This window comes from Ovis canadensis, chromosome 2 (assembly GCF_042477335.2).
Source record: "Ovis canadensis isolate MfBH-ARS-UI-01 breed Bighorn chromosome 2, ARS-UI_OviCan_v2, whole genome shotgun sequence".
Taxonomy (NCBI): Eukaryota; Metazoa; Chordata; class Mammalia; order Artiodactyla; family Bovidae; genus Ovis; species Ovis canadensis.
Window position 1 is genome coordinate 142,169,546 of NC_091246.1, and position 19,494 is coordinate 142,189,039.

Sequence of the window (19,494 nt, forward strand, 5' to 3'; positions counted from 1 at the left end):
CCATTAGTTTTGCAGAGCAAAAATAGATTACTGTATCATTGATGCCCTAAATCCTTATTATAGTATCTAAGTTTCTTTGTGTATGTTTTATATTTTTTCTTAATCCTCTCTTTGCAGCCCCATGGACTGCAGCACGCCAGGCCTCCCTGTCCATCACCAACTCCCAGAGTTTACTCACACTCATATCCATTGAGTCGGTGATGCCATCCAACCATTTCATCCTCTGTCATCCCCTTCTCCTCCCACCTTCAATCTTTCCCCGCATCAGGGTCTTTTCAAATGAGTCAGTTCTTCACACCAGGTGGCCAAAGTATTGGACTTTCAGCTTCAGCATCAGTCCTTCCAATGAATATTCAGGACTGATTTCCTTTAGGATGGACTGGTTAATTTAAAAAAATGTAAATCTAATTATAAAAGGATTAACTTTATTAGAAAAGAGACTTTTGGACTTTTTCTGGATTTTTTTATCTTTTAGGTTTATATAGGCCTATTATTTCTCAATTCAGAGCCTTTCTCTATCCTTTACTTATACTACTCTATTTCCTCTCTTCACAAAAGTAAAGTTAAAAGTTTATTTTCTGATACAATATAGAAAAAAAAAATTCATTTGTTTTGTCATGACCTGAATATGACAAAAAAAAAAAACAACCCAACCCTCAACAAATTCCTGTGCCAAACTTGCTGCCCTAGTATTTATTTATGCTAGCATTATTTCAGCCTCCTTAATGAAGATCAGTGAATAAACTAATAAAAATGTGCTTCATCATCATGTGTATAAAAACAATACCACTTGGATTACAGTTCTGCAATTCTTTTTTTTTTTTTTTCTGCTAGTCTTTTTTAAAAAGGAGGAAAGCTCTGGGTTTGATATACTTGTTTATAACATCAAGATCAAGGATGCAGAGATTCTGTTCCTGAACAGGACTGCTATTCTGCTATGATAGATAAGTTCTAGAAGACTAGCTAGAGACTAGGTATGAAGAGAACTAACCAGTACTGTGTCTACCCTAGCTGTTGCCTTCCTTCCTCCAAGGCTGCCAACAGAAAGCAGACTCTCTTGTCTAGAACAGGTTGCAGGGCACCATGAAGAGGATCTGGGTATCCAAGAGAAGCCAACTTTAAAAGCCTAAAACCTAGAACAGCTATTGGTCCACTTCCTTTCCACTCTCGCCTTTATCACATAAATAACATAAATCTCCTAAATAACATAAACATAATATAAACATAAATAAAAGATCACGGCATCCGGTCCCATCACTTCATGGCAAATAGATGCAGAACGGTGGAAACAGTGGCAGATTTTATTTTGGGGGGCTCCAAAATCACTGCAGATGGTGATTGCAGCCATGAAATTAAAAGACACTTGCTCCTGGGGAGAAAAGTTATGACCAACAAAGACAGCATATTAAAAAGCAGAGATGTTACTTTGCCAACAAAGGTCTATCAAGTCAAGGCTATGGTTTTTCCAGTAGTCATGTATGGATGTGAGAGTTGGACTATAAAGAAAGCTGAGCGCCGAAGAATTGATGCTTTTGAACTGTGGTGCTGGAGAAGACTCTTGAGAGTCCCTTGGACTGCAAGGAGATCCAACCAGTCCATCCTAAAGGAAATCAGTCCTGGGGGTTCACTGGAAGGACCGATGTTGAAGCTGAAACGCCAATACTTTGGCCACCTGATGCGAAGAGCTGACTCATTTGAAAAGACCCTGATGGTGGGAAAGATTGAGGGCAGGAGGAGAAGGGGACGACAGAGGATGAGATGGCTGGATGGCATCACTGACTCAATGAACATGAGTTTGAGTGAACTCCAAGAGTTGGTGATGGACAGGGAGGCCCGGCGTGCTGCAGTCCATGGGGTTGCAAAGAGTCAGACACGATTGGCCAACTGAACTGAACTGAACATAAACCTCTACTTGAAGCATAGGTTAAAAACTTCAGTTAAAGAAAAGAGACTTCCATGACATATTTTTTGCCAGAAATGTTACTAGAAGCAAAATACATGAGGAACAGAAATGTAGGGAGAAGGGGTACTGATGCCCAGATATGCCCTGTGGAAATGTACCCATGCTCAAACAGAAGCCTAGCTAGGAAACTCCAAGTCGGTACAACCCAGGACACGGGTCGGTGCCTCGTGTCAAACGATTACAAGTTTTGAGTGCTGAATGATTGGAGGCCTGAGGAAGAGAAGGAGGTCAGAGTCTGACTATAGCAAAAAAGTGTAAAGTGGGCATATTTCTATGAGTCGGCTAGAAGAGGAATTCATAGGTCTTGGGGGTGTAGGTTGGGGTGGGGAGAAAGCAGTTGCTAATAAGTAAGAAAGATTTACTCAGTCAATAAGCCCACCCATTCAAGATCCTGCTTCTACTCAGCTCTTGTTTCTATTCTTATTTCTACTCTTGTCAAATAGAAAGTATCTCACCTTCCTGGCTGAGTACAATTTTGGACTAACGTAGAATGAAGGTTCCCCGAGAAGGGGAAGTATGAGAGTTAAAACTTGGTAACCTTGAAGTAACATGAAAACAAACAAACAAAACCCGGGGCATTAAAATTAGATAAGCCCAAAGGAAGACTCTACAGTATGCATCACAGAGCCAGAGGCCACACTATCTGTAGACAAGTTACAGATGGAATTCAGGGTTATCAGAGCTGCCTAACAAGAAAATATGCCACCCTGTTTAGTAGTGAGTTCCTTATCACTGAGCATGTTCAAGGGGAGTTGGGGAGGAGACTAGGGGAGGAATGAAGAGTTTCGTAAAGACCCACTCCAACCCTGTGAGTACACCATGACTAACTGACCTCTCCCTTCCCTTCTTAGGGATATAGTCAGGAACTTGACACAGAGAGCCCCCTCCCTCCTGGAGGAACACGGTGATCAAAGTCAGCGACGGGATTAATGGAGATGATTGGGCTGTCCTCCTATATTTCCCCTCCTAAACTGGCTGAGAAGGTGAGACTGTATTTTACATTTCTATCCCACAACTATCTCTCCCTCTTCTTGACTTCCAAAGCAAAGAGCTTTTCTGACCTTGAAAGCCCCAGTGTGACCACAGAAAATAAAAACTCTTTGGATGACGATGTACACTATTCTTTTCTCAGCATAATGGCATTGCATTACCCCATGCAGCGTGCTGGGCTGTGAAGCTCAGTGGTACAGTACCATTTACCAGAACCAGGCTCAAGCTCCTCAAATGTGGGTGCTCCCTCAGGGGGAGTACCCAGCACTGTGAAGAAGGTATATGAACAAACATACATCTTACAGCATTGATTTTTCTTTAAGATTTGGGGGAAGAAACATGCTTGGCATTTGTATTGGTTTGTTCAATAAGTCAAATAGTACAGAAAAGAATGCCAAGGTCACATAAATTTTTAAGATTAAATGCAAGATCTGAGAGAAAGTGCTTGCTTATACCAGAAGTATTTATGGTTATACCTACAGATCCCTGAAGGAATACATTCTTCCCCTAAATAGGGGAACTTTTCTACATTTTAGTAGAAAAGTTCAATCAGCAAAGATTTACTCCATAATCTTCAGGCAGCAACCCTTGCCTTCTCTTTTCAATTTTCTTCTTTGGAGGTCCAGAGATGAGTCCATAAAGAATGTTGGTCCCTGAAGGTAATCTGTGCTCAAAATTAGCTGTAAGAATGGTTCCAACATTGGTCTTCTAGGTCATAATCAACCACTATTCCTATAGCTCTGAAATTCTTCAAATTTAAATGCACTAATTTTCAGATTCTCCTCCCCCTCCCCAAGAATATTACAAAGCTGTGTATAAATTGTGTATAAACCCAGAGGTATGCACAAAGCTGCTTTAGAAATCCTTATATGCAAAGCAAGAAAATAGTTATGAAAATCTGCTAGCCCTCCATGTACACATTAGTATAATCTGGAAACAGGGCAGGCTACCAAGGGCAAGCCTTAGCTGGGAACAGGTGAGACAGGCAGCTTTCTCTGAGTATAATTTGAGAATGTGGAAAACCCCTTCTCTATCACTTAGTGATGGTGGCTAAAGTTTTGGGCGCTGGTTGAAGCATTTCCATGTGCTGTCTCATATCCTTATGAAGCAGGGATTACTGTCCCCAATTTGCATGTGAGGAAATTGAGGATCAAGCATGTAAAAGTTGCCTAACTTAAAAATGACACAGCTGAGATTCAAATTCAGGTCTGAGTTCAAAGTCACAGCATTTTTTCCACCATATTTTCCCCATGCTATCATCCGCCTTCTCCTTCTAACTTGTATTTTTCTTTCCCTCCCTTTAAACAAACCGTTTTCTTACTCTAGTAATTATTAGATTGCTTACCATTTACCTAAAGTTCAACATGAGGCTTTAACTTCCTAGAAGCCATCGTGATGTTGGGATTAGGATGTCAAATGCCTGGCTGCATTGTTCTCACAGCATCTTCTACTGTGGTGGGATTATTTAACTGCTATTAGGGCATAATCGATGGTTCAGCTGTCCATAGGACGGTCTGACACAGAAGCACCCACATGTCAGTCAAACCAATCTAAGCTCGAGCATTATAGCTCTCTTTCCTTAACCAGGTACAGTTTTCTGGTCACAGCTGGAACTCTGCTTATTTGTGTGTAGTGGGGCAAGGTTAATAGCCACACAAGAAGTAGCCTAAATGATCCCTGCAGTATACCAAAAGATGCCTGAGCTGTTTCTATTGCATTCAGATAGACAGGACACCCTCTCTGTCAATCTGCCCTTGTCAAATAAAATGGAATAAATAAAATAAAATGGAAATAAAATAAAATAAAATGGAAAGCAAATGATGCAAATTAATTTTGATTTCCAACATCTCTGGATACATATATAAGGCTATCTTATTCCAAGAAGGGTTATATCACCACAAACACTCTTCTCTGTTTTTTTTTTTTAAATCACTGATTCTCTTTCTTTTCTCTGAAGCTAACAATTTCTAAAATCAACTATTTTCTTTCTCTTTCACTCCACACTAATAGTTTCACTCCATGTCTGACCCCTTTTCATGAAACATCACTGTAATTTCTCCAGTGTTTTCTCTGATGACCAGATTATTCACTCCACACCCCTCTTAACTCCTGTTTATAATTTTGAAGCCCTATCAAAGTCAGTTTCACTGCTCTTTCCAGATAGGCACTCAGCCAATATATTGCCAATAACACTCACGCTTGTGCTAACTTAAAATACACAGTGCAGCCTGCCAAGTATCCTTATTTGGTAAGAAGGTCCCTTAGTTCCCAAGATCTTTGACCATCCATTTTTAGATCCAAATCCTCAGTGCTTAATATTTGGATATTTCTCTCTTTTTAATTTGTCCTTATGTGTTCCCTGCAAGAATAAGGAAAAGAGATCAATCATCTGTTTGCTTTCCTAGACAAGAAAAAAATGTCCTTGCCATTATGGTCATTTACTCTGGAATTATTACCACTAAAACTTTTGACATAAACAAAAATATTTTCCAGTTTAAAAAAACTCTCAAAATAACCTCCAAAAAGTTATAATAAAAATTAAATTGCGAAATATTAAACAGTACACATTGCTCTGAAAGACTATGTTTCTTTATCTTAATTCCCTCTTTCCAAACAAACTAAATTCGCATTCATTTACAATCTCCCAAATCTCTCACTATTGTAGAGGAACAGAAAACAAAGGCTCCACAAATGACTAAAACTATAATTAAAATGAAGCCATTCCATATTTTTTGAAAGTCAAAAAACGACATGATATTTCATTGTGGCGATGGGCCTGCTACAAAGAAGACATTAACTGTCTTGGATCTCCTGTTTACATTTTGTCTAAATGTGTCTGTCGGTTTGGTTCCACGGAATCCTAGCTGTTCATTTCAACGGAGGGTCAGGAGAGCAAGGTTTCTCCTAGAACAGCTTTAAGATTAAAATATGAATATACTTTAACAACCACCTTAGCTCAAAAATCATTGAATTAATTCTGTAAGTCGATTCTAATTCACTATCATTCATGAGAAGCTGCTTATTGTAATATCTCTGGAATAGGACGCTAAATGGTGTTGCTTTCATTATTAAAGAAAGTAAGAAAAATAGTAATTAAGTTTCCCTATGAACAGTGCTTATGCAAGACCCAGAGGCGCATCAGAAACGAACATTTTCAGCACTCTAACAACGATTGCCCCGTTCAGTAAGCAACTCGATGTCCTCTGGTCAGTTTTGTGTTAAAGTTTGTCTGCAAGCTGTCAGGAGCCAACGCGGCTTGGCGGCCGCCTCAGCCTTTACCCCCAGGCCTGGTGCACTTTCCCGGGCCCAGGAATCCGAGACGCCAGCGGGTCGGCAAAGGGGCCACCCTGGCGCCCGCGGGAGGCTCGGGGGCCCCTCGAAGTGCGGGAGGGCGCGGGCTCCACGCTCACGGCGCAGGGCTGGCGCGGTCGCCCTGGGCGGGATGCGAGCTCCTGGGCCGGCTGGCAGGAAAGCAGAAGTTAGTGGGCTCTCCTCGCCCGCGAACACCTCCGCCGGGAAGCGGCCTGCACCCTGCGCTGATTTGGGAGACTCGCGCCTCGCCTCGCGAGAGACGCTCGGGTCACCGCCGGCGAGGCCGGCGCTCTGGCGTCCGGGGAGGGAAGGCGGCGACCCGGAGGCGCCGCACGGCTGGCCGAGACGGCCGGAGACGCCCCGGCTGCGCCCCGCTCTTCCGGGCGCCAACTTCTGCGTCGGATCCGCGCGAACTTCCCGAGCCGCTCCCGGCTGCGCAAGGCCGCGGGAGCCCGGGACGCCGGCTCCGGATCGACCGCGGCAGGGCCTGGGCCCGCGACGCCGGGACGAGTCGCGATCGCGATGGGCCTGCCCCCCACCCTCTCCCCCGCGGCCTCCGGCCCGGCCCCTTACCTGGCTCCCAGGCCGGGCGCGAGCAAGAGCCGGGGGCGCCGAGGCCCCGCGCGCGGCGAGGGCAGGGACGGCCACCGGGGTTCGAGGGGACGGCTGCCCGCGGCGCGGCTCCCACGCTTCCGCCCGAGTCAGGAGTTGAACATTCCGCCTCTCCGCCCCGCGCCAATGAGGAAGACAGCCACGGCAACAGCACCACCTACCTCCGAGCGCGGAACCGCCGGGCCTCCCTGCAGGCGTCCCGCACGCACGCCCGGCTGGCCGCCCCGCAGACGCGCCAGACAGCCAGGCGGGGGAGGGCGCTCCGGCTCCCGGGCTGGCCCCCTAGGGCACCTTGCGTCCCGCGCCCTGGAACCCTGCCAGGCCGCCGCAGGCTTCACACGGCACCCCATACTGTGGGGGCGCGGGGAGAGGGGGTATGTCTCTGCGCCCCTTTGTGCCTTCACATCTTTGCACTCAACCCATCCTTATCCATAAACATTTACTATGAAAAAAGCGCTGGGATACAAAGACGAGGGAGGTTGCCTCGTGCGGGCCAGAAGTTAATTATCCACTTGGGAAGAGGACCGACGTGTACAGATATTTCTAGGGAGATAGGGCTGAAAGCTGCTTCAATGAAATTATCAGTAGATAACCTGCGTAATTTTGAGGAGGGGTCCTGGTCTGTTCCCCTGGTTGCTGACGTTAGCGAAGCCGATTTCAGATGAAACTAGAATGCATTCCAGGGGTGAGTAAAGGGTGGAAACCAGCACAGGGGAGAGAAGTTACGATCAGTGAGGAGGATGGTTCTATGAAGCAAACGGGAGACTAGGTTCCAAAGATACGGGCAGCACAATCCAGGGCTCACTGAGTTTGAGTTTTATCATCTATGGACACAGAGGAACTGGGGAAAGTTAAGACTCCAAGGAATGAAATAGCTTTTGTGGGTTGTTTTTTTTTTTTTAATGGTGATTTCTAGCAGTCCACAGTAGATGCAGGATGGGTTGCTAGGGCAAAACCAGGAAGCAGCATATGGTGACCACCTGGTTATGAGGTTATCAGGACTTGGCGCATACAGAATAGAATTAGAAAAGAAGAAACGGACTTGAGAGACATGTTTCAGGAAGAAGCCACAAGAACTGGTGATCCACTAGAAGTGAAAAGAAGAAAAAGTCAGAGATGATGCCAAGATTTCAGACCTGGGTGACTGGAAGAATGATGGTGTCATTGACAAAAATAGAGATAAGCAGACTAGGAGCTGGCTTTCTGTTGAGTTTGAGGTCATGGGAGGAAAAACCAGTAGAGATGCCACAGTTGAAACGGGAAACCGATTCAGAAAAGTGGTCGGGAGGGAAATACAAAATTTCTAAACCATTCATATAGTTAAAAATACCAAAGAGGAGATATGAGTGAAAAAAAAAACCCACTTTCTAGTCTGTGATTCAGATTAATTATTTGAATTTTCCCTTTGATTAAGAACTGGAAATTTTAGCATTGATAGATTGATTCTATTTGGGGAACTGAAAATTAGGATTAGTGAAAACTGTCATGCTAAAAATGAAAAACAAAACTCTGGTATAGGTAATCAAAGAATTCCATAAACCATCTAACCATTAAAGGGAAAACTAAGGCTCTTTAGCACAGACCTAGGTATGGAGTGTGGAGAGGGCAATGGCAACCCACTCCAGTGCTCTTTTTTTGTTGTTGTTCAAATTTTATTTTATTTTTTATTTTATTTTATTTTTTCACTTTACGATATTGTATTGGTTTTGCCATACATCAACATGAATCCGCCACGGGTGTATAGTGTTCCAAACCCTGAACCCCCCTCCCACCTCCTGCCCCATACCATCTCTCTGGGTCATCCCAGTACATCAGCCCCAAGCATCCTATATCCCACTCCAGTACTCTTGCCTAGTGAATCCCATGGATGGAGGAGCCTGGAAGGCTGCAGTCCATGGGGTCGCTGAGGGTCGGGCACGACTGAGTGACCTCACTCTCACTTTTCACTTTCCTGCATTGAAGAAGGAAATGGCACCCCACTCCAGGGCTCTTGCCTGGAGAAACCCAGGGACAGGGGAGCCTGGTGGGCTGCCGTCTATGAGGTCACACAGAGTCAGACACGACTGAAGCGACTTAGCAGCAGCAGCAGCAGCAGCAGCAGGTATAGAGTGACTCCGGTTATTTTACCCCACCTTCAAAGGCACTAGATTGTAATGGAAAGGACACTGGTATGGGAACAGAGAACCTGACTTCTGGTTTTAGGCCTGTCAGTTATCAGCTGGAGTATTTTGCTAGATGCGCGTCAGTTTTCTTCCCTGCAAAACAATATTGTCCATCAAATGTTAGCTGAAGTTTCCAGCTTTAAATTTCTGAATAATACTGCTTTAAATTTGGAGCATATGTCACAATATTTTTAGCCACAATCCCCTTCCTTTCCACCTATTCTTTTCTTCCTTTTATTTTTCCTCAGTTAATTAGGCTAAGAGAATAACCAGCAGGAACAGTGAATACTAAAGGGTAGTCTCATAGATATGCTGAAAGGATAACCCTGTAGGCATTCTCTTGTCTTCCCAGCTAGATTGCAAGGTCCTTGAAGTCATATATTCTATTGTATCTGTTTATAGTTGAAAGAAATATATAACAATTGTGTAATAAACTGATTTCTTCAAGTCTGATTTTTCTTGGGTCAACTTGCCTGTTTCCTTATGGCTATACTGATCTCTTTAGGTCCCAAACTTAATAAATATACTCTAGTGTTTATTCCTATGGTCAATTTTTATTCCCAAGGTCAACTCTGCTTTTTCAGACTTTCAAATCTTTTTTAAAGCATATTGGTTAATTCTTACCAGGCAGAGTATAAGTTTACAAATGTAAATAGCCATAACAAAGGAGAGCTAGTCAAACCTCTCTTATCAAGCTTTCCTATTCCTTTATTTCACATGTCTCTGAACTAAAAATAGATGTACTTTCAGCAGTGGGGTGAGTTAGAAGTCCTTAGCACCCTCTTATATCCAAGAATACCCTCCAAAATAAACAGGCAATGTCAGTAAAAAATCAGTATTTGCTATGCAAATATAGCTTAAAAGTCTCCTAGCCCCCTATTCAATCAGATTGCCACTAAGTTCCTCTAAAATAGAAATTCCGGAGCTGCTATCAGTGGATCAGAGAAGTGCAGGCAGACCTTCCACTAAGAATGGAAGGAAAGGCAACTTGAAAGGCAGAAAGCATTCTGAGTATTCTTCACTCTTCTCGTAGCGATAAGACCTGTCATGCTTGTACATTGGAGCATTTTTTTCTAGCCACCTCAGGTGTCCGTCTTAGATGTGACTGACTTGTGTTTGAATCATAACTAAGAATTGACCAACTTTAACACAAAAGTTGATGTTTTACCTCCTGCGCAATTTTGGATCCCCAGGAAAAAGGACATACAATCAAGCATCTTTTAAGATAAGTAGCCTTTACCTTAAACTCACAGATGAACCCTAGGTCATTTTCTGAGCTTAGATTTCACATCAACTTTGAGGACTAAAGGACTCACAAGAGTATTTCGGGTACCAAATTTGCTTAGGTTTTCTAGGACATGAAAGGAGCAGTAGGTCAAGAATAGAAATTGGAGACTTTTACAAAATTAATTCAACAAGCATTTACTGAATGGCAGGCACTGTGCTGAGCTTTTTGATTGTAGCAGTGACACAAATATGGTCCCTACTTTCAGAGTGCCATGGAAAAGCCAGTAAAGATACAAGTAGTGTGCTAAGTGAGCAAATACCCGGACCCATAGCAGGGCACCTGACACAGTTTCTGCAAGTCAATAAAGGCTTCCAAGGAAAAGAAGCCCTAAGTCCATATGAGAATGATGTTGAGAATTTGCTGGACAGAAAGGTAGGAAAGCTATTCTAGGTGAAGGAAACAGCAAGTACAAAGGCCCAAGAACATTTAACAAGTTCAAAGACTAAATCCCCTAGTAGCTGAGTAAAAGACATTGCCAAGAGGGAATAATAATCCTCATAGTGGTTGTAATAATAGTAGCCATAGCAATAATAATAACAGTGATGGCTAATATTTTCTGAGACCTCATGTCCCCTGCACTGAGCTAAGAGTTTTACACAAGCTCACACCACCTTATCTTCAAAATAACCCAACGAGGCAGTTTAAATAATCATCCTATGCTGTAGGGCAGGAAGAAGTCTTGGAAATCTTAGGCAACTTATCTTCCCTCATGGAGCAAGACACAAACTTTAGAGCTTATTCTTTTAGATTAAGGAGTTCTCCAACTATTTGGTCTCAGGATTTCTTTACATTCTTAAAAATCCTTGAGATAAAATAAATAAGCCATGCGATGTAATATATAGCATAAGATATATGGTCAATAATAGTGTATGGGTAGAAGAAAGCTGAGTGCCGAAGAATTGATGCTTTTGAACTGTGGTGTTGGAGAAGACTCTTGAGAGTCCCTTGGACTGCAAGGGGATCCAACCAGTCCATTCTGAAGGAGATCAGCCCTGGGATTTCTTTGGAAGGAATGATGCTTAAAGCTGAAACTCCAGTACTTTGGCCACCTCATGCGAAGAGTTGACTCATTGGAAAAGACTCTGATGCTGGGAGGGATTGTGGGCAGGAGGAGAAGGGGACAGAGGATGAGATGGCTGGATGGCATCACTGACTCGATGGACGTGAGTCTGAGTGAACTCCGGGAGATGGTGATGGACAGGGAGGCCTGGCGTGCTGTGATTCATGGGGTCGCAAAGAGTCGGACATGTCTGAGCGACTGAACTGAGCTGAACTGAATACACTAGTAATAGTGATAGTGTATGGTCAGTAATAGTGTAACTTTGTGTGGGGACAGACTTACTGCAATGATCATTTCATATTGTATGCACATGTCAAATCACTTTATTTCGTGAAACTAACATAATATTGCACATCAACTGTATTTCAAAATAAATAAATTTTAAAATAGATTTATATAAGTAAATAAGTCCTTGAGGATGTCAAATAACTTTTGTTTATGTGAGTTATACCTGTTGTAACCTGTCAATATTTATCATATAAGAAATTAAAACTGAAATCTGTTCATTTCATTTAAAAACAATAAAGCCATAGATTAATGTGAATAACATATTTTAGTGAAAAAGAGCTATTATCCAAAATAAAAAAGCTAGTGAGAGAAGTGTCATTGTTTTATATTTTTTCAAATCTCTTTAATATCTGGCCTAATAGAACAGCTGGATTCTCATATCTGCTTCTGCATTAAATCTATTCCAGGATCACGTTACATTTACCCTGTGGAAGATTCTGCCATACACTCAAAAGGAGGACAGTAAAAATAACGTCTTAGTATTCTTATGAGAAGAGCTTTGACCTTACAGACAAAGGGTTTCTGGGCTGCATTTTGAGAATTGCTATCTTGGAATTTAAAGATACTCTTTGGGAGAGTTCATTGCTCTGTGCTTTGCCTCAAGAGGCAGCATCATGGGACAGCTGTGTTGAGCAGGATGCTAGACATTAGAAGTTCTGGAATGTGGTGCCAGTCCTGTCCCTAAGCAGCTGTGACTTAGCTGGGACAATGCTGCTTGACGGTTATGTGGGATGATAAAGGCCTAGGTACTGAATCTGGGGTCCTATTCACTGCTCACTCTTGCTATTGTTTGCTGTGCTCATCTTTAAAAATCCTAGATCTAAGACACTGAGCCTGCCATTTTTGTTTGCCCTTGGCCCTACATTATTGCAAGAAACTCATGTGCTCCTTCCCCAAAGAAATGACAGTTGGTTTTGTTTTCTGGCAAGATTCTAGAGTTATTATTAAATGGCACTATTAAATGAAAGGCTGGTAGTCACTTTGAAAGTGAACATTAGGAAGCCACATGGACTCATTGAAGTTAAGATACATACGAGACAAATCTAGTTTCCTCTGTTAGGATCATTGAGTACTGTGAAGACTTCTGCCAGTGGAACATGTCAAAATTTCTCATGATGACTTTATAAGTCAGAAAAGGATTTTAACTGATGACAGTATAATATAATAAATTGCTGTTAGAGACTATACCCCCAAAGTGCTGATGTCACTGAAGCTGCAGTGTTCTCTTTAGAAGGATTGTTAGACTTCCCTGGTGGTACAGTGGATAAGAATTCGCCAATGCAGGGGACATGGGTTCGATCCCTGGTATGGAAAGATTCCAGACCAGGAGCAACTGGTCATGCCATGGAGCAACTAGGCCCGTGTGCCACAACTACTGAGCCCATGTGCTGCAACTGCTGAAGCCCATGTGCCCAGAATCTGCTCTGCAATAAGAGAAGCCACTGCGATGAGAAGCCCGTGCACTGCAATGAAGACTAGTGCCTGCTCACCACATCTACAGAAAGCCTGATCACAGCAACAAAGACCCAGAACAATCAAAAATTAATTAATTTAAAATAGAAGAAGAGATGTTGCTGGGTTCTCTCTAGCCTGCCCAGTTCAACATTTCTACAACTTGGATAAAGATGTAGGTGGCATGCCTATCTAGTTAGAAAATAACATGCATTTTGAAGGAATAATTAGCATATTATGTAAGAGAATCATATCAAAACTCAAAAAACTTTACTCACAAATCTTTATTGACACCTCACTGCCACTCTAAATGAAGTCCAAGATCCTTAAGGCATATTTAAAACCCTCTATTAGCTCACCCAAATTTTCCTCCCCAACATTATCTCCTATCTCCACGGGTTTCATGTTGCTTCTCTCCCACCAGCTCCTTCCCTTCCTCCTTGAAACTTTTCTCCATCAGCTCTCACTCTCATCATCACGTCTGTCCACCCAAGCATACTCTGTTCTTCCTCCATCACAGATATGGCACTGGCAGGTTCTATTCAAAGATTATGTTACTGAAATCAAAAGGAAACATAAAATGTTACAATAGTCTGATTTCTGAAACAGATTTCTGTCTTAACAGATCCAGTAGAGATAGGTTTTCATCCACAGATAACTGTATCCGAGAGCCAGATGAGCTGCTAAAACATTATACATTATTTGGTTTTGTAGTCCCCAGAGCCTCCAGGAGACATGTGGTGCTATTTTTCTGGATAAACCAAATTCTCAGACCAAAGCATCCAGACATTCTAGGAAGACCAATAGTATCCCATGTGATATTCAGAATATCACCAATTTCTTGAATTTAGGCACATATGATTAGGAAGGAGGACTGTTCTATTTTTGCTATCTGGAAAAGCTAGAATTGTATTTCATAAGGTAATTATTAGCTGCAGTTAATAATTGCTCAAAGAATCAAGTGACAGCAGCCATTTTTATATAAAATTTTTAGTTATCTATAGATTTTTAAAATTTTTGTTTTTATTTATTTATTTATGGCTGTGGTGGGTCTTTGTTGCCGTGTGAGGGCTTTCTCTAGTTGCAGCAATCAAGGCCTACTCTCTAGCTATGGTGCGCGGGCTGCTCACTGCAGCGGCTTCCGCGGAGCAGAGTCTAGAGCGCAGGCGTCAGCAGTTGTGGCGCAGCAGCTTGGTTGCCCTGCAGCACATGGACTCTTCCCGAAGCAGGGGTAGAACCCATGCACCCTGCATTGGTGGACAGAGTCTCAACCACTGGACCTCCAGGGAAGTCCAGATATCTGTTTATAGATTTTTCATGGCCCCTCTTAACTGTAAACAGCATTCAGTTCACTATTACTATTACTAGTGTATTCAGTTCAGCTGCTCAGTCGTGTCCGACTCTTTGCGACCCCATGAATCGCAGCACGCCAGGCCTCCTTGTCCATCACCAACTCCCGGAGTTCACCCAAACTCATGTCCATCGAGTCAGTGATGCCATCCAGCCATCTCATCCTCTGTCGTCCCCTTCTCCTCCTGCCCCCAATCCCTCCCAGCATCAGAGTCTTTTCCAATGAGTCAGCTCTTCGCATGAGGTGGCCAAAGTACTGGAGTTTCAGCTTTAGCATCATTCCTTCCAAAGAACACCCAGGACTGATCTCCTTCAGAATGGACTGGTTGGATCTCCTTGCAGTCCAAGGGACTCTCAAGAGTCTTCTCCAACACCACACTTCAAAAGCATCAATTCTTCGGCGCTCAGCTTTCTTCACAGTCCAGCTCTCACATCCATACATGACCACAGGAAAAACCATAGCCTTGACTAGATGGACCCCTGTTGGCAGCGTAATGTCTCTGCTTTTGAATATGCTACCTAGGTTGGTCATAACTTTCGATCCAAGGAGTAAGTGTCTTTTAATTTCATGGCTGCAATCACCATATGCAGTGATTTTGGAGCCCCAAAAATAAAGTCAGCCACTGTTCCCACTGTTTCCCCATCTATTTGCCATGAAGTGATGGGACCAGATGCCATGATCTTCGTTTTCTGAATGTTGAGCTTTAAGCCAACTTTTTCACTCTCCTCTTTCACTTTCATCAAGAGGCTTTTTAGTTCCTCTTCACTTTCTGCCATAAGGGTGGTGTCATCTGCATATCTGAGGTTGTTGATATTTCTCCCGGCAGTCTTGATTCCAGCTTGTGCTTCTTCCCCCCAGCGTTTCTCATGCATTAGATGATGCCAATAGTCTAGTGTTTTCACTAGCCATTTTTCCTCTTCAATATGCAATTTTTAAATAACTGATATGTCTGGTCTCTATTTTCTTCATTTTGCTTGCCTGCGAAATGTCTGCAACCAGGTGATATAGTTTTTCTGGTCTACCTAGAAAGAGGCTAGAGGAAGGAATAAAGGAATGGCTACTTTCCAGCAGCTGGCCCAGGACCTCTCAAGAGTGGATTCATTTATCATAATCAGAAAATCCTGATCAAATGTCAAAGTCACATTTTTTATATTATTATTTTGAAGTTAAAATTCTTCTACCAAATACTTTTATAAGTTCTATTTGGTTTTTTTTTTTTTTTGGTCACCATTTTTTCTAACTTTTCAATGTCCACTTGTATTAAGGCCCTGTCCTAGTTGTAACACCTTCCAATTTAGTATCATCTGCAAATTTCATTAACATGCTATTTACTCCCTCTTCCAGATCATTAATAAATGCTATTTTCTTATGTATTAAATTTTGCAGCCGAATAGATTTAATTTGCTGTTGTAATTTCAGTGCATGTTTTCTAAAGATACGATGCAGTTAAGAATGGTCTTAACATAGGCTTAAATCCATACCTAGTTTATAGCTATTTTACTATTATGCAATTCATTTGTGTTCTCTAATCAGCACTGTTGTGAGCTCCATTGAAGCAATAATCTATTGATTCTCTCTTCCTTCTTTTTCAATACAGTCATCATCTTGGCTTTAAATACACAGTAATAGCAGAGTTAGCACTATTGTGTGGTGGTAATCCACCACTATTTATAAAAGCAAATTAAGTCTTTTATTCTCAGTGGATATTTTTCCACTGTTAAAGAAATATTCTAACATTAAAAATTATTTTATGACCATAATATTTGATTTTGTTAAGCATAGTATCAATTTTCTAAAAAGAAATAGATTCTAGAATTTTAAAGCAAGTAAATGTAATGTATATTACATTTATATATACTTACAACAGATATTTTATATAAATAATATATTCTATATATAGAGAGATAAAGATACGTTAGAAGTGTGTGCTAAACATTTTCTTTTATAACGAATCAGTTCACTGACTCCCTGACTCCTATAGGCTCTGGGGTGACTTTGTTCTTTATAATGGACTCAGACATGCCACCTTCAAATCAGAGAATGAGATTCATTAAGCCTTTTTTTGACTTTGTGTCACACATTATCCTCCTTATTATAGCCAGTTTTCACTTTCAATGAGATGAGGCTTCTCACATGCCACTTATTTCTACTTAATGTTCACATATTCGGAGAAGGCAATGTCACCCCATTCTGGTACTCTCGCTGGAAAATCCCATGGCCGGAGGAGCCTGGTAGGCTGCAGTCCATGGGGTCGCTAAGAGTCAGACATGACTGAGCAGCTTCGCTTTCACTTTTCACTTTCATGCATTGGAGAAGGAAATGACAACCCACTCCAGTGTTCTTGCCTTGAGAATCCCAGGGACGGGGAGCCTGGTGGGCTGCCGTCTATGGGGTCACACAGAGTCGGACACGACTGAAGCGACTTAGCAGCAGCAGCAGCAGTTCACGTATTGCAATTTTAAATCATTTTTTCAGGAGGTTAGGCTTCATGTTTCTGCATAATATTTCCAGGAAATAGTTTCTCTTCCCTCACTGTCAGTTTCTCTCTCTCTATTCCCCCTTATAAAGTTAACTGAGTATAAACCCACAGTAATCTTTTCTTTTCCATACTGAGAAATTTATTTAATCTCTACATCTCAATTTCCCCATCTGTGAATTTGTAATCTGTGAATTTGTAATCCTATGTGAACTTCCTGGGCCAGACCCCTCCCCTATATTCTGTGCTTTAACTCCTCTCTGAAGTACCTAGATAATTGTATCTGATGCACATTTCCTGAGTAGTTTTATAAATGCTAAAACCATCACCAAGTGGAAGAAATTAACTACTTGATCATGAGCATGTAGCCCCCAGACCTGCTAGTATCTGAGGATGAATAAACCCTGTGACACCACCCTGTAACCTCATCATCAACCAATCAGAGAATCATGCACAAGCTGATCTCAAACCCTATAAGTCCCCTCCCTCACCTCGCCTTTAAAATATGTTGACTGCGACCTGCGGGTATGGCTCAGGGGTAGAGCATTTGATTACAACTTTGAAAAAAAAAAAAAGTCGACTGGAAAAAAAAAAGCACACCATGAAGAGTTGCGAGTTAAGTTTTATTTGGGGTAGAATGAGGACTACAGCCCAGGAGACAGCATTTCGGATAGCTCTGAGAGACTGTTCCAAAGAGGTAGGGAGAGGGTCAGTATATATGTGATTTTGGTGAAAGCGGAGAATATTCAATCAAGCACATATTTTTTGCAGCTGGCTGCTGCTATTCTCGTGAAAGTTACTGCTAGGTCATGAGGAGCAGACCTCAGCATGAAGGATGTTTTTTTCTTCTTCTTTTGGTTGCACCAGGCTACATGTGGGATCTTAGTTCCCCGATTAGGGATTGAACCCATGCCTGTTGCATTGGAAGCACAGTTTTAATCACCGGACTGCCAGGGAAGTCCCACCATGGATTTTTTTTTTATTTTCTAGATATGAGGAGATGCAGGAAGTGGGCTCATAAAGTCTCCTGAAAATATCTATCTGAAGGCTTATTCTGCCAGTTTTTCCCAGAGCTCCACCCACCCTAAATTTTTTTCAGGGGATATTGAAGGTTGTCTTCCCTGGTGGCTCAGTGATAAAGAATCCACCTGTCAATACAGGAGACATTTCTGGGTCAGGAAGAGCTCCTGGAGGAGGAAATGGCAACCATTCAAGTATTCTTGCCTGGGAATCCCCATGGACTATAACCCCATGGACAGAGGAGCCTGGCAGGCTACAGTCCAGGAGGTCTCATAAGAGTTGGACACAATTTACTGACAATGGAAGGTCAGCAGCTGCAGCAGTTCATGATTTAATTCTGTAGAGATAGATGGCAAGTATCAACTTGTAGTTGTCAAATGCTTTCCTGAAATCCATAGAGTTTTGGGCCTTTTGAATACTAGCTGTCCTGAACTCCTTGCTTGGCACCCTGCAATAAATGCTGCACCTTTCTTCACCACAACCTGATGTCAGTAGACTGGCTTTACTGTGTGAGGGCTAGGGACCCATTTGGTTTGACAACAACTTGTCCTCTCATGCGCTTCCCTGGTGCTCAAATGGTAAAGAATCCACCTGCAGTGCAGGAGACCAGGGTTCGATTCCTGGGTTGGGAAGATCCCCTGGAGAAGGGAACATCTACCCACTCCAGTATTCTTGCCTGGAGACTTCCATGGACAGAGAAGCCTGGCAGGCTACAGTCCATGGGGTCACAAAGTGTCTGACAGGACTGAGTGACTTTCACTTTTACTTTCTGTCCCCTCCTAACTGGCCTATTCATCTCAGAGTGTTGTTGTCAAGTTCAAATGAGACAGTTTATGCAAACATGTTTTATAAGTGGTATACAAACAAATTAATGGTATTATGTTGTACTGAAATATAATAAAGGCAAATCGAAGATATTATTTTCACTGAGAAATTAAAGCTGCATTTCCACAGATTTTCCATGTAGAACTGTCTATTTTTATGACATGTTATCCTTTCTTAATTGGCCCTAATCCTAATCCTAATTTGAATGCAATTCAGTACTAAATCTAAGATTTGAAGAGAAAAATGTCTGCATTTTAGATAACTAAACAACATGCAATTTTACATTCCAAGTTCCTAAATAGTTTCACAGTAGGCCTGTGAGTTACAAAAGACATAAGTAAGTAAATTCTGTTTTCCTATGGGAAACTTTTTATTCTTTTTTCTTACTTTTGAAGTCTTAAAGAGTTGAATTTCAGCTGAAAACATTGAGCTAAAATTTAATTTTCTATCTAGAGCAAGTATTCTTAGGTAATATTTGAGATTCTATGAAATTCTCTTTTGTTTTCCTGCAAAAAACTTTGTTTCCCTCTGCTCCAAGGCTTAGGATAGGGCTCCAGGGTGGTTAAAAAGCTGAGTAGTGGCTGCAGTGGTACCCTTGCATTCCTATACACGAATAATGAGAAAGTAGAAAAAGAAATTAAGGAAACAATTCCATTCACCATTGCAATGAAAAGAATAAAATACTTAGGAATATA

General features: G+C 42.1%; 1 protein-coding gene across 6 annotated transcripts in view; it reads right to left on the minus strand.

Moving 5' to 3' along the window:
- The window catches only part of MAP3K20 (mitogen-activated protein kinase kinase kinase 20), a 169,863-nt gene extending 162,531 nt beyond the window's left edge, over positions 1-7,332 (minus strand). For 2 of the 6 annotated variants that reach the window (XM_069577192.1, XM_069577189.1), the window contains exon 1: positions 7,039-7,323. The gene's annotated coding sequence lies outside the window, so the exon portion shown is untranslated. Of the gene's footprint in view, positions 1-6,838 lie in introns of all 6 variants that reach the window. The other 4 variants (XM_069577190.1, XM_069577187.1, XM_069577195.1 and 1 more) reach the window with 4 other exon arrangements.
- Positions 7,333-19,494: the final 12,162 nt, after the last annotated feature.